Here is a 14,194-nt window from a genome sequence, read left to right as displayed (position 1 = left end):
TGTCTTCTTCTCTATACCAGGCAGGACCTTGGACAACTGAAGTGTACTATACAAGAGGAAAGATTATCATAAACCCTCATTTATCATTTATGTGTGGTATCTAAAAGCTCTAGTATTAGAAAAGTCTGATAGTAAACACTTATGTGTGTATGAGATGGAAGATGATTTATAAAACATAATGTGGGCCCTGTCCTCAAGGAGATTAACATTTAAGAAAAATAAGCTATCTTGTCAGTCAGTCAGTGACTTGACCAGAGTGTTTAAGCTGTAGGACCCACCATGGATTATGACCCTACTCTTACTTTTTTTTCCAGGGCAGTGAGGGTTAAGTGATTTGCCCATGGTCACACAACTAGTAAGTGTCAAGTATCTGAGGCCAGATTTGAACTCAGGTCCTCCTGAATCCAGGGTCAGTGCTTTATCTGATGCACCACCTAGCTGCCCCCTTAGTAAATACTTTTTAAAAATTTTCTCTAGCTCTGGATTTGGGTTGAGAGAGAAAGCTGGACCTGAAAGTGATTTGAAAAATCAGCATTGAATGGATACTCAAACTCAATTCACATCAATTCCGATGAAGCAGTAATTATCTACTACTTGGGAGGTTCTGTGTAGGTAGCAGCAGAGAAGCAAAAATGAAAAACCTGCTTATGCCTTGTCCTCAAGGTGTTTATATTATCCGGTGGGAGGTTGACCTGTACACAGCCTGGTAAAATACAAAGGAAGGGATGATGTGACCTAGGAGAAAGTTAAGCAAAGTGCTTTAAAATAATATGAAGAGAAGGCTTTTGGATAAAAGGAAATATATTTGTTTTTAATTAAGGAGAAAGTTTTTTAGGTGGGAAATGGTTCATCTTTTACCTTCTACTTATTCAAAGAAACTTCTTGGTAACTAGAGAAATGGTATAGAAACCCAGGAATTGTAGGGTTACTTGAGGGGGGGGCTGTTATTACTCAAATAATGGGGAGTTTTGACATAGGTACAAAGTACCTGTGATGGTGTCTCCCAGCTGCTCTATTCTGGTTTGGTTTGTTGGCTGATGATGTCCAGGGAGAGACAATGCCTTAAAGGGAGAGACCTTAGGCTTTCTTTCCTCTGAAGCCTTTGTGATTTATGAAACAGGCTTGGTGTTTGGCCTCTTTGTTTATTCTTTTCTATTTTGGATGAAAGGATTGGAGACTCCAACCTTGTGAGTAAGAATCAAGTGTCTGGGCATCTAAGCTTCCAAATATCCCAGTGGTCCAGCATCTGGCTTTGGAAGCTAGATAAGCATCTATGCCCCAAAGAGCAAGGAATGACCTTTGGATCTCGATCCAATCTTATGGGAGGACACATCCAGAATCATGGGGGGATCTAGATGTGAACACGACCAAACCAATGTTGTCTAGAAGTTGTGTTAAGCTTGAGCTCACTCTCCTCTGAAACCAAGGTGACATAGGGGAAAGTGTACCTCCATGGTGGTGGTGGTGGATGGAAATCTCTATATATTCTTGCCATATGCTCAAAGTAAATATTACTTTGAAAAAGTTAATTGATTTCAAAGGTTCAAGGGATTTAAGGCCTGTTCGTTTTGGGTTATGGGTGGGAAACACAACAGCATCAGAGACAAGAGACCCCCAAACATCTCAGGGTACTCCTAGCACCCCAAGAAGCAAATGCATCTATATTATCTTTGGGATGGTGAGCCAGAGTGTGCTGGGTAGGGGCTGTGGTGGGAGAGAGAAGAAATGAGAGAAACCCTAGGCAAAAATTGGGAAGCAGCAAAGCTTGTCTCCACCTCTTACATACCATGGTGCTTTTTTCTGTTCTTGTGGCCCCAGAGGGTCTGGTTTTCCATTGAGAAGTATCAGATGAGGAATGACTACTCCATATTCACCTCTATTCCCATTCCACACCCCCACCCCCAGAACAAGATGATTAAATTTAAACACAGTGCTCTTAATAGATAGGCATTTAGCCCATATTTGTTATTGTTTGTTTGTTAAGGTATTTCACCTCTTAGGAATATAGGTATTTTGCCATATTTTGGGGGAGGGGAAGTGGAAGAGTGATTCCAGCCCTGTGATTCCATTAGTGTAGGGAACTACTGTTGGAAAGAGTCCCATGACCAATGCAGATCAGCGACTCGTTTGCTATGTATAATTTTAGAAAATTGTAAGAGATACTAAGAGGTTAAGGAATTTATTCTTGGTCACATAAGCATTATGTATGAAACAGAGCTTGAGCCTAGGTTTTCCTGACACACAGACCTATGCATTATGCCATACTATCTCAATACATTTTATTAAGACACAAGAATGAGTTTCCAATGTTATTATCAGACTCTGTAAGAGGTTCATTGGCAAGATCTTTTAAAATATAAAGCCTGTTCCAATCATTTGGCATAGGAGACATTTACTCTAGAAACTTTTGGGGGGGTGGGGCAATAAGGGTTAAGTGACTTACCCCACGGTCACACAGCTAGTAAGTCTCAAGTGTCTGAGGTAAGATTTGAACTCAGGTCCTCCTGAATCCAGGGCCAGTGCTTTATCCACTGCGCCACCTAGCTGCCCCCTAGAAACTTTTAAAGGAATATCCAGGTTAGAACGTGTAGAGTTCAGAGATGATTCTTGGCAAAGTACAAATGATACATCATTGGCTAGAATATTGCCATCCAACTGTGAATTGTGGAAGTCAGAGAAGCAACAGAGTATGAAATGATAGAGGGAACATAGGATTTTAGACTTAGAGATCATCTATTCCCATCCATATTTTTTTAGTGAGGAAACTGAGGCCCAGCCACTAGAAGCCACTCACCTAAATTCCAACACAGTGATAGTATTGACTTGCCCAACACATGTACATATAGTAAGGGTCAGCGTTAGGATTGGAATCTCTTTTCACTTCAGATCAACCAATCAATAAACATTTATTAGAGCCTACTAAGTGCAAGCTGCTATAATAAGGAGGGTGACAAGTCACAAACCAATAAAATACAAAGCAAGTAATATACAGGATAAATAGGAAATAAACTAACAGAGAGAAGGATATAAATCCAAGTGTTCTTTCTACACACCTCAGACAATGACAAGAAGTAAATCTCTATATTCCTTTTGATCCCTAAGGAAAAACAGGAGCAGGTGGAAGGAAGACACTGATGTATTGTTTATTTCCTCTTTTTGCTAAAATATAGGCCTCCAAGGGGATAGATTTCCACCAAACAGTTGAGGCGAAGACATATGGCTAAGGATTCATCATTTTCCACTCCACCACTCTGAACTAGAGAGGCCAAGCCCAAGACCTCAATGAGGGGACAGAAAAAAAGAGTTTGGCCATTATCGGGCTAAAAAGCACACTTGACAGTGAAACCATTCCTCAGACCCCCAGATTTCAAGCTGAGCCTCATCCAACACCATATTGTTGAAGGAATGTGACTAGAGGCTCTGAGGGCAAGGAGCCAAATTCTACAAGATCCACAATTCTGCTCTGAGGAAGCTCTGAAAACGCTCCACTTTAACCACGAAATTAGGTTTAGGAGAAATTTGCATGTGCTATAAATGGGATTATGGAATGGTGTGGCAGAGAGGAGTTCCTTCTTGGAATTGTCATTGCTTGGAAAGGATGTGTAGTGGCTTGGGAGGCCTGCCAGACTGTCCTCCCGGGGTCTTCAGTGCCAGTGTATCTCTCCCCAAATAAATTTCACCAAGCCACTTTATACCAGCTCTGCTTTGGATGACTGGGGACATCTCTGTCCATTTGGCCACGTGGCCTGACGGAATCACCTAATGAGGTGGTTCTTCCACAAATGACCCCCTGGGTCAAGTATTTGGAAAGCTTGGGTTCAAGAACCTGCTGCACTGTTGAGCTGCTATGGGCAACAAGTTACTTTAATCTTCTATGTAAGAGGTGGTGACTTGGGGGACTGTGAAGTGAAGGAGAATATGGCTAGGGAAGAAGTTGGGGCCTACTGGAAGGAAGATACTATACATACTGTGGTGGTTTCATTACTATGGAAGCAAAGCACAGGGCCACAAATGGTTACTGGGGAAGGTAAATTGGTGACTTTCTGAAGAGTGAAACTGTTGAGAACCACTAAAGGTAAGGGAGGATGATTGTGAGGTCTCAATTTAATTATATAAGCATTATTGAGCACTCTATCATGTAATAATAATGATGAATGGTGGTGGTGGTGGTTTGGGTGGTGGTGATGCTCAATGTAACAATGGCAAATATTTATGAAGGACCCACTATATTTATGTGCCAGGCACTGTGCTAAGTGCTTTAAATTTGAGCCTTCAACCACCCCTGGGAGGTAGCTACTATTTATTATCCCATTTGGCAGATGAGGAAACTGAGGCAAGAAGAAATTAAGTGACTTGCCTTGGGTCACATATCTCATGAGTGTCTGAGGCTGGATTTGAACTAATAAATTAATAATGATGGTGATGACAATAACAACAGAAATCATAATATGTATACAGGGCCAGGTACTGTACTAAGCACTTTATAATCATCATCTCATTTGATCCTCACAACAACTCTGCAAGGTAGGTGTGATTATTATCCCATTTTACAGATGAGGAAACTGAGGCAAACAGAGATTTTTTTTTTAGGTGACTTGGCTAGGGTCACATTGTAAGTGTCGAGACCAGATATGAATACAGATCCTTCTTTATTCCAAGCCCAGAACTCTTCAAACTGGGCCACACAGATATCATGGATCAAGAACTCACCTTAGAATCAAGAAAACTTGGGTCTAAATCCTGAATCTGTCATTTGATTTTGGGCCAATAACCTCCTCTACCTGAACTTCAGTCTCTGTAACCTGCAAATTGGCAGCAATGATGATTTTCCATCTTTCAGGGGATCCAGGAGGAAACCCGCTCTGTAACCGGAAAAGTGCACAGAAAACCAGTGACCAACTATTAAGAATGACCTTAGATAGAAAAGCAGAAAACCCTGCTCCAAAGAGCTGTAAAAACAGTCATTTGCCACACAAGAACTCGACTATTGTTTATTAATGATTATTTTAAAGTCAGTTAACCTTTTTTACTGAGAGGTAGTATGGTATAGTAGAGAAAGAGTTTGCCTTCAAAACAGGAAACTTGGGTTCAAATCTCTACCTCTGACACATGCAACTAGTTTAATTCTCAGTGTTCTAGGCAACCCTAAGCATATAATTTGAGGAGAAGGTTCCAACCTGAATTGGGAGAGATTCTTCATACCTGGGAGTCCTTACCTCAGTGACACCACAGGTCTCATCCTTATCTGCAATGCTAAAAACCCTCTATCCAAAATGATCCAGAAATTGCTTAGGGTCAGGGAAATGGGTTGGGGGAATCTTTCATTTAAAGATACCAGACCTCTTCGTGGCCATGGCATTCTACAGTATCCTAAAGTCTGAATTCCACATCAAATGCAATAGTATAAGGTGGCTACAGGGAACATCACTGAGCAGTGGAATGAGGACTAGATTAAAGTCAGAAGAAGTGAGTTTCAAATTCTGACTCTGCTATTTGTTTACTATTGATGTGATCAGAGGCAAGTCACCGATCATCTCTGGGATTTTGTTTCCCATCTATAAATGGGGAAACATTTGTAAAGTGACTTTTCTCTATCACTCTATATCACAGTGATCATATGACAAACCGTTTCTCTTTATGAATCTCCAAGAAATAGTTTAACCAGAATTCTCCTACCTCATTATAGGGTCCCTTTGGGACGTTGGGGGGGGGTGTGTTGCATTTATATCTGATGAAGGGTGCCTTAACAACTCACAGTTCTGAGAGACAAGTATGCAGCTGAATATCTCATCCAGCCACTGGCCAACTGTGCCTGCAATTAGCTAATTGAGTGAGTGACTGACTCCTTTCCACCCTTCCAGCTTTGCAGCTGCAAATAATTGCAGGTGCAGAATATTATTGTGTTTGGGGGTGGGCCAGTGCTTTAGCAGAAGAGCTCAGAGGGTTTTCTATCCATTATCTCCTCAATCCCTCCCAGATGCTTGAAGCAGGTGAGGAAGCCTATCATGGGCCCCAGAACATATTCCTTTACCACCTAATCCTTGAGAAACTCCAGCTTGAGAGTCAGATTAGCATACATACTAAATCTTGTTTTATGTTAACGTAGAGGGCACTGGGTGGAGAAGGGGATATTCAAGAAGATGAGAATGAGATGAGACATAGAGCACCTACCTGATTAACTGTGAGTGAGCCATTTCTGAACTGAGAGGCAAAGAGAGCACATCCTTTCTACGGACAATCAAAAGCCTTCTTCTTTCCACGTGGCATGAATTGTGGTAGACCCCTGTTCAAATACCAAATCTACTCACAAATATAGGATCCTTATAAAACAGTAGTTTTAAGACTTTACACCAAATTCTCACCATCACCCCACCCAAGCTCCCTTATTTATCCCTTCTGTTTTATTACTACATTGCTAGATTGGAGACAAACCCACTCATCTTTCTAACATGCCACCTTCTTACTCTCACCTCCTGAGACAGGACATGGAAAGTAGAGGGGTAGAGGGGATAGTGGGCTACACTTTGAATTGGGAAGATCTTATTTCAAATTCTGCCATGGCTATTTACCAGCTGTGTGACTCGGCCAATCACTTAAGTTCTCTGACCCCATTTACTTAGTTGTAAAAATAAGTTCCTTGAGGTAGGGCCTGTCTCATTTTTGTCCTTTTTTTTTTAAATCCCCAGCTGGGCATCTGGGCAGCACAGTAGATTGAGAACAATGCCTGGAATCAGGAAGATCTGATTTCTAATGTGACTTGAGTTCACTTTTGACCCAATAGGAATAATCATGGCACCTACTGAAAGGGTTGTTGTGAGTATCAAGTGAAATTATATTTGTACAGTGCTTGGCACAGTGCCTGATAATGTAGTAAGCATCTAGTAAATGCTCACTTACTGAATGAACTTTTACACAAACCATTTTACCCTTGAAGTAAATCCCGCCTTCTTCCTCTCCAATATATCTGACAAAATTCTATGGAAAAATATGCATCTTCTAAAAAACTTTTCTTAGACTATCAGAATCAATTGCCATCATCATTAGAGATACAAGGAAGACTTTTTTGTTCTTGGATATATTTTGTATTTATCCATTGTGTCTTTTTTGAGGGAACTGTGACATCATAATATAGGCATCTAGATGGTCAGTGGTTAGAGTGTTGGGCCTAGAGTCAGGAAGACTTATATTCCTGGGTTCAAATCCAGCTTCAGACACTAACAAGCTGTATGACCCTGGGCAAGTCATTTAACTCTACTTGCCTCAATTTCCTCATCTGTAAAATGAGATGGAGAAGGAAATTACAAATCACTCCTACTTCTCTGCCAAGAAAACCCCAAATGGGGTCACAAAGAGTCAGATATGACTGAAAAAAATGAATGAAAACCACAAGTGACATGAAAAGACAATATACATTTATTAAGTGCCTACTGTGTGGCAGATATCATTCTAAATTTTGGAGATACAAATAAGAAAAAAGAAAGACACTCTCTGCCTTCAAGGAACTTACAATAGAAAGGAGGAAATTGATGCAAAACAGAAGCTAAAATTAAAAGGTAAAGAAAGGGCTAGAAGGCCAAGGGGCACAATGTTGGTGGATGAGATTTCAGGTTATAGCTTATCCTGGGGGAAGCATGATGTTTCTGAAGCATGGGTGTTTAAAAACAAAACAAAACAAAACAAAGCAAAGATGGCACCTAGCAGAGAGAACAGGGCTCAAGTCCTGGCTCTTTCCCTTACTATGAGACTGAGGAATAATGATAATAACAACTGACATTTAAATAATGCTTTGAAGGTGGCAAAGTTTAGGCCCCATTGTACCCCATTTTTCCCTGGCCTACATTCCTAACATATGCATTCACCTTCTATCATAACCAATGCGGGGCCACCCTTCTGTGTGGCTACCTCGGTGTTATACCAGCAGGTGTGGAAAAAAAAAGACAAAGAATGAGTTCGGAATGAAATGAGCAGAACCGTGAGAACAATTGACACAATGACCATGATAATGTAAAAGAAAACAATGTTGAAAGCCTTCAGATCTCTTGTCAAAGCAGAGTGGCCAGTCATGACTCTAGAAGATAGATGAGGAAAAATGGCATTGACTCCTTGATAGAGGGGAGATGGATGAGAGGTAGAAAATGAGATATGTGATGCTAGAAAGGATTCATAGGTTGGTTTGTTTTTGTTTGTGATTCTACTTTTTTTTAAATTGGGGACAGTTCTAATGGGGATGGTGGTGGTGGCAGTGGTGGTGGTTACTGGTGGGTGTGTGAATTAGTAGATGATTGCAGAAAGGCAAAAGGAAAAAAAAGAAACACCAAAACATTTTTAAATACACAGAAGGAATAGTGATTTTGTTATGACTTTGTTCAACTTGGTATAGAGTTTAAAATATACTAACAATGTTACAGTTTCTTATGCAATCCTCTCTCTTGTTCTTTGAATACTGAAATGTTTTGTTTTGTTTTTCCTTAGTATTGTTATATTTATCAGGGTACATAGAGGGAGTCCAATTAGAGAAGGACTGGGAGTTGTTGTGTTATATCTTGATGATCTTAAGAAAAGAATGAAAAGAGAGAATACAGTGGGGGTGAAGGAAAAACTTATCTCCCATAATCGGGGTGGGGGCACAAGTAGATATCTATACAAACAAGGAGAGTTGGGTGGGAAGAGGGTGCCGATATTTGAACCTCTCACTCTCATCTGAATTGATCAAAAGAAAGAAGAATCTATATACACACACAGAGTTTGGTACAGAAATGCATTTCACTCAACAGGGAAATAGGAGGGGGTGAAGGGGAATTCAAGGGAGAGATTAGTCCTAAGCAAAACAAACTCTGAGAATGTACAAAAATATTTATGTCTTTTTGAGGTGGCAAAGGATGGGAATCTGAAAGAGTGCCCATAAACTGAGGAAATGGATGAATAAATTATGGCATGTAAACATATTGGAATGCTATTGTGCTGACCCCTTATCAGAGTAAAGACCAATCAGAATTCCAGAGAACTAATGCTGAAATGTGCTACCCACCTCCTGATAGAGAGGTGAAGCATTCAGAATGCAGAGTGAAACAGACATTTTTTTGTATATAGCCACTGTAGACATTTGTTTTCATTGACTATACCTGTTTGGGAGCAGCTAGATGGCACAGTGGACAAAGCACTGGCCCTGGAATCAGGAGGACCTGAGTTCAAATTCATCCTCAGACACTTGATACTTATTAGCTGTGTGACCCTGGTTAAGTCACTTAACCCCAAGTCTTCACCAAAACAAAAAACAAAAAACTTTTTTGAGATGACTATACCTGTTTACAGGTTTTTTTTGTTTTGTATTATCTATTGGATGGGGGGAGGTAAAAAGGCAAATCTTGACTGATTAAAGCATATAAAATATCATTTGAAATATTATTCTATTCATAGCAAAACAAAATAATCAGAAATATCAGAAGATCAGACAATGAATGTCATTTCATCAGTTACAATAGACAAAGAATGATCACTTCCTTCTCTCTGAGTCTTGACTGAGTTCTCAGGAGATGGAGCTGAAAGACCAATGCCAGATGGTAATAAAGGGGAGGCTTCTAATGGTTCTGCTGTTGCCAAGGCCCCAGGGGAGGAATGCCTTCACATCAGAGTTTATCAACATGGTGATTCCACAGTGGCCCATCTGTACAATGAACCTTGTGTAATGCAGGCCCCCATGATCTCAATCATAGTGTCAGGGACATACTTTAGTCCTAACAAATAAATACTCTTCTGGTGAGAATGAGCAAAGAAGACGTGCATCAGAAGAGCATTCAGAGCATGTTCTTATATATCATATAAGCCCTCAGGTAAACCCAGATTTGGAAGGTTAAGGTAAGTCTCTTGAGACACTGGGCAAGACTTTCATGAAAACAATTCTGGGATTTGCTGCATGAAGTGTGGCCAAGAAAGCTAATCTCTGCCTCCTGGAATAATAACATCATTTCCCCATAAAAGGCCGTGTCTCCTTGATGGACAGATAACTTATGTCAATGGTTTTTGAATGGCTTAAATTCTTTAGGCAGTTTCCATGTTTGTCGCCCCCTTCACACCCAATTAAAGAGAGAAGCCAATCTGGGATCCTATAAAATTAATGATGCAATTTGATTAGCCTGAAGAGGTGGTCCAGGGATTGAGGGGGGAGGGGGAGGGAAGAGTATGTTTTAACATCAAAACTTCCAATGGAGGTGGCAGAGCATGGTCTGGCATCTGAAGCAGCAAACAGCTCAAGGCATCGGAAGTGAAAATTGTTCTTCCAAAGTTTTAGACAAGCTCACAGTTCTAGGAACTGAGCAGATGACATCAGGGTTCCATGCATGGCAGCATGACTAGGAGTATAGGCTGGGAGTATAGTCTTAGGAAAAATAGAAACTGTGAAGGCACAGTCTATCTAGTCAGCAAGCATTTATTAAGCCTTGAGTATGGGCCAGGCAATATATGAGCACTAAAGGAATGCAAGAATAATGCCTGTCCTCTTGGAGTTTATATTTGAATGGGAAACTAGAGACACATAAGATATTTTTGAGTAGATGTAAAATCATCTGAATGGGAAAGACATTACTTTTATTTATTTATTTATTCATTCATTCATTCATTTATTTATTTATTTATTTTTATTCAGGGGTGATGAGGGTTAAGTGACTTGCCCAGGGTCCCACAGCTAGTAAGTGTCAAGTGTCTGAGACTGGATTTGAACTCAGGTCTTCCTGAATCTAGGGTCCGTGCTCCATCCACTGCGGCACCTAGCTGCCCCCGGAAAGACATTATTAACTGAAGGGGAGGGGACATGGAAAATTCTTCTATTAGGGAGTATGTGTGTGTTTGTGGGGAGGGGGTTGAGCTGTATCTTGAAGCAAGCCAGGAAAAGTAAGAAAATTAAGAAGAGGAAGAGCAATACAGGCAGGAGAGACAGTCATACAAATGCAGAGATGGGAGATGATATGTTTTGTCTGAGGAAATTAATGTAGACCATTGTGGCTAGATCCTAGAATGTATAGAGGAGGACAAAGAATAAAAAGACCAGAAGAGGTGGAAAGATTGTGAAGAGCTTTAAATGTCAACTAGGGGACTTTTTATTTGATCTTGGAGGTAATAGGGAACCACTGACACTCACTGAGCAAGGAGGTGACATGGTTAGCTCTATGCTTTAGACAAAAACATCTTGATGATGGAATGTGAGTTATGTTAGAAATGGGGAAGTTGAGGCAGAGGACCAATTAACAGGCTACTGTAGGAGAGCAGGCAAGAGGTGATGAAGGCTTCAACTAGGGCTCTAGTGGCATGACCTTGGCCAAGTCACTTGACCCCTGCTTGCCTCAGTTTCATCTGTAAAATGGAGATAATAATAGCACTTACCTGATAGGGTTATTGTGAGAATTAAATGAGATATTATTTATAAAGCTCTTAACAGAGTACCTGGCACATAGTAGACACTATGTAAATGTTAGTCGTTATTATTGTCATTATCATTATTAGTTGTTATTGTTATTATATCATATTTCCTATAAAGTTCTGGCAGCTTCTCCCCAGTTGGAAAAATATTGAGTATGGGGCCAGTGATCCATGGCATATCTGTTATCTTGAAGACTAGCTTAGCTCATCACCAGAGTATCCCATAGGGTTACAGATTTTTTTGGGGGGCCCCAGCAAGCTTCAGCAACCATCTACTCATTTTTGGAGAGACTACCCTTCCCCCCTAAATCACAGGTCCATATAATATGGAAGTATCTATTCTATGGAACAGAGACGTCACATACAGGGCTAGCAGCCACTTGATGCCAGGAATAGTTCCGAGTGCATCCTGAAACAGATTAAAATTGGAAAATATTTAGTAAAATTTATAAAAATAAAACATAACATTGATAATGTTAATATGTAGTTTTCTAAGTCAGCATGTGGTAGTATGGTTTCAAGTGGAGTTTGAGACCACTGATGTAAATGACAATCTCCTTAAATAGCAAGATATTGGTGCCTCCTTCCCATATGCTATTTTGTAGTGAAGTACAACTCATTCGCAGAAAGAAGTGCTCGTGTTCAGAAGCAGTGGTCTGTGCTTATGTGATACCAAAAAGCACCTTAAAGCTGTTGAGTTGAACGTGGGGTATTTTTGCTTTTAGACAATAAAATGTCTTAGCCTTGGCTCTTTATTAGGGGAGTAACTAGGGCAGGGCAACTGGATCTTTGCCCTAGGGCCAAAATTTAAAGAGTGCTGACAGCACTCATTTTTTTCAGCAGGTAGAAATAATGATAGTTGCTAACCTTTTCATAACAATTTGATGTTTGTAAAAAAAAAGTTTTATCATTTCCTTATCACAGCTCTGAGAGGGAGTTATTTTGATTATCACCACTTTGCAGGTGAAGAAATTGAAGCTGAGAGAGGTTAAATAGCATAGGGCTAATAAGCATCCAAGGCAGGATTTTGGGTCTTACTGCCTCTAATCCCAGTATCCTATCCATTATGCCACCTATCTGCCTTTGAAAATATTCAGGTTAGTAGTTGCTTAGCAAGAATAATTAAAGTAGAAAGCTCTTCCTCTACCTTTCCTGTCATATCCCCAATGAGCACCTCCCCATCCTGGCCATGGCCTCCTTCTAGCCTCCAGCAACAACCTCATTCATGAGATATCTGCCAAGTGACTGGCATCCTAAGCCTTCTGTTTCCATTCTGAGGTCTGTATTTTCTTTAGACCTTATTCTTCCATCCCCAAATTGATTTTTTTTTTTATACTTTGCCCTGGATGCATTTGTACCCATCTAATGGGTACTATAATGGGTAATGCAAATTTTAGTCCTATTTATGGAAGAAAATCCCATTAGAAATCCCAAGGCATGATGCCCTTCCTTTGGTCTCAGAGTAGGAGCATGGTGGATTGCACATAGCTTGTCTGGGGTGGGGTAAATGCCAGCAGCATTGTTGTGATAGCACAAGGATTTTGCACATTCTCAGATACCTGATGTAGCCAATGAGTAGAAAATTTACTGAAGACCTTCCACATTAACATTACTGCTTTCCCTTTGAGATCAACTCCAATTCGTCCTGTTAATAGCTTGCTTGTACATGGCTTCTTTGCACAATGTCTGCCCTCCCATTGGACTGCCAGCTCCTTGAGGGTATAGGTTTGTCTTTCTTTGTATCTCTAGTGCTTAGCCCAGTCCTAGCATATTGGTTAGTCATTTTTCAGTTGTGTCTGACTCTTCATGATCCTTTTAGGGATTTTCTTGGCAAAGACACTGGAGTGGTTTACCATTTCCTTCTCCATGTCATTTTATAGATGAGGAAACTGAGGCAAACAAGGTGAAATGACTTGTCCAGGGTCACACAGCTAGTAAGAATCTGAGGCTAGATTTGAACTCAGGTCTTCCTCAGTCCAGGTCTGGCACTCTATCCACTGTGCAACCTAGCTGCCCACCTAGCATATGGTAGGTATTTAATAAATGCTTATTGACTTGACTTGACTGGACTGGAAAACTTCTGAACTCTGACGGATTCAGTGACCTCCCATGACTGCTGAAGACTGAAAACAAAGCATGCTTTCTTATTCTTGGCAGAGAAGTGGTGCACAATTTTCAGGAATGACCAATATGTTGAGATTCAATTTGGCTAACTATATATAAATGTGTGTGTGTGTGTGTATGTATATGGATATATACATATACATATATATACAAACACATATATGTACATATATTTGTATATATAGTATATATTTGTATAACTATATACATATATATATATTTGTATAACCATATATATATATTTGTTATTGAGGAAGGCTGGATATGTCGTATGTTTATGCACATAGGGGAATTGATGGGAGGTGACAGAGATGTAAAAAAAGAAAGGGGACTCAATAAAGCATATTTTAATTAAAATAATTTCATTTAATTGTTTAAAAATCCAAACTTCCTGAAGCATAGACCTGACTGTGTTATTTTCCTGATCAGGGAACTTCATTGGCTCTTTTTTGCCTCCTGAATAAATCACAAAATCCTCAGCCTGGCATTCAGAACTCTTCATGATGTGACACCAGCCTCCCTTTCCGAACTGATTTCATATGATTGCTTTTCATGCACTCTAAATTCCTTCTAGACTGGCCCAATTGCTTTTTCCTGGAACCAGACATTGTATCTGCAGTCTTGATGCCTTTATATAGACTATACCTTCTCCTTAGAA

The sequence above is a fragment of the Dromiciops gliroides genome, chromosome 3, assembly GCF_019393635.1.
Source record: "Dromiciops gliroides isolate mDroGli1 chromosome 3, mDroGli1.pri, whole genome shotgun sequence".
Classification (NCBI taxonomy): Eukaryota; Metazoa; Chordata; class Mammalia; order Microbiotheria; family Microbiotheriidae; genus Dromiciops; species Dromiciops gliroides.
This window is presented reverse-complemented; position numbering follows the sequence as displayed.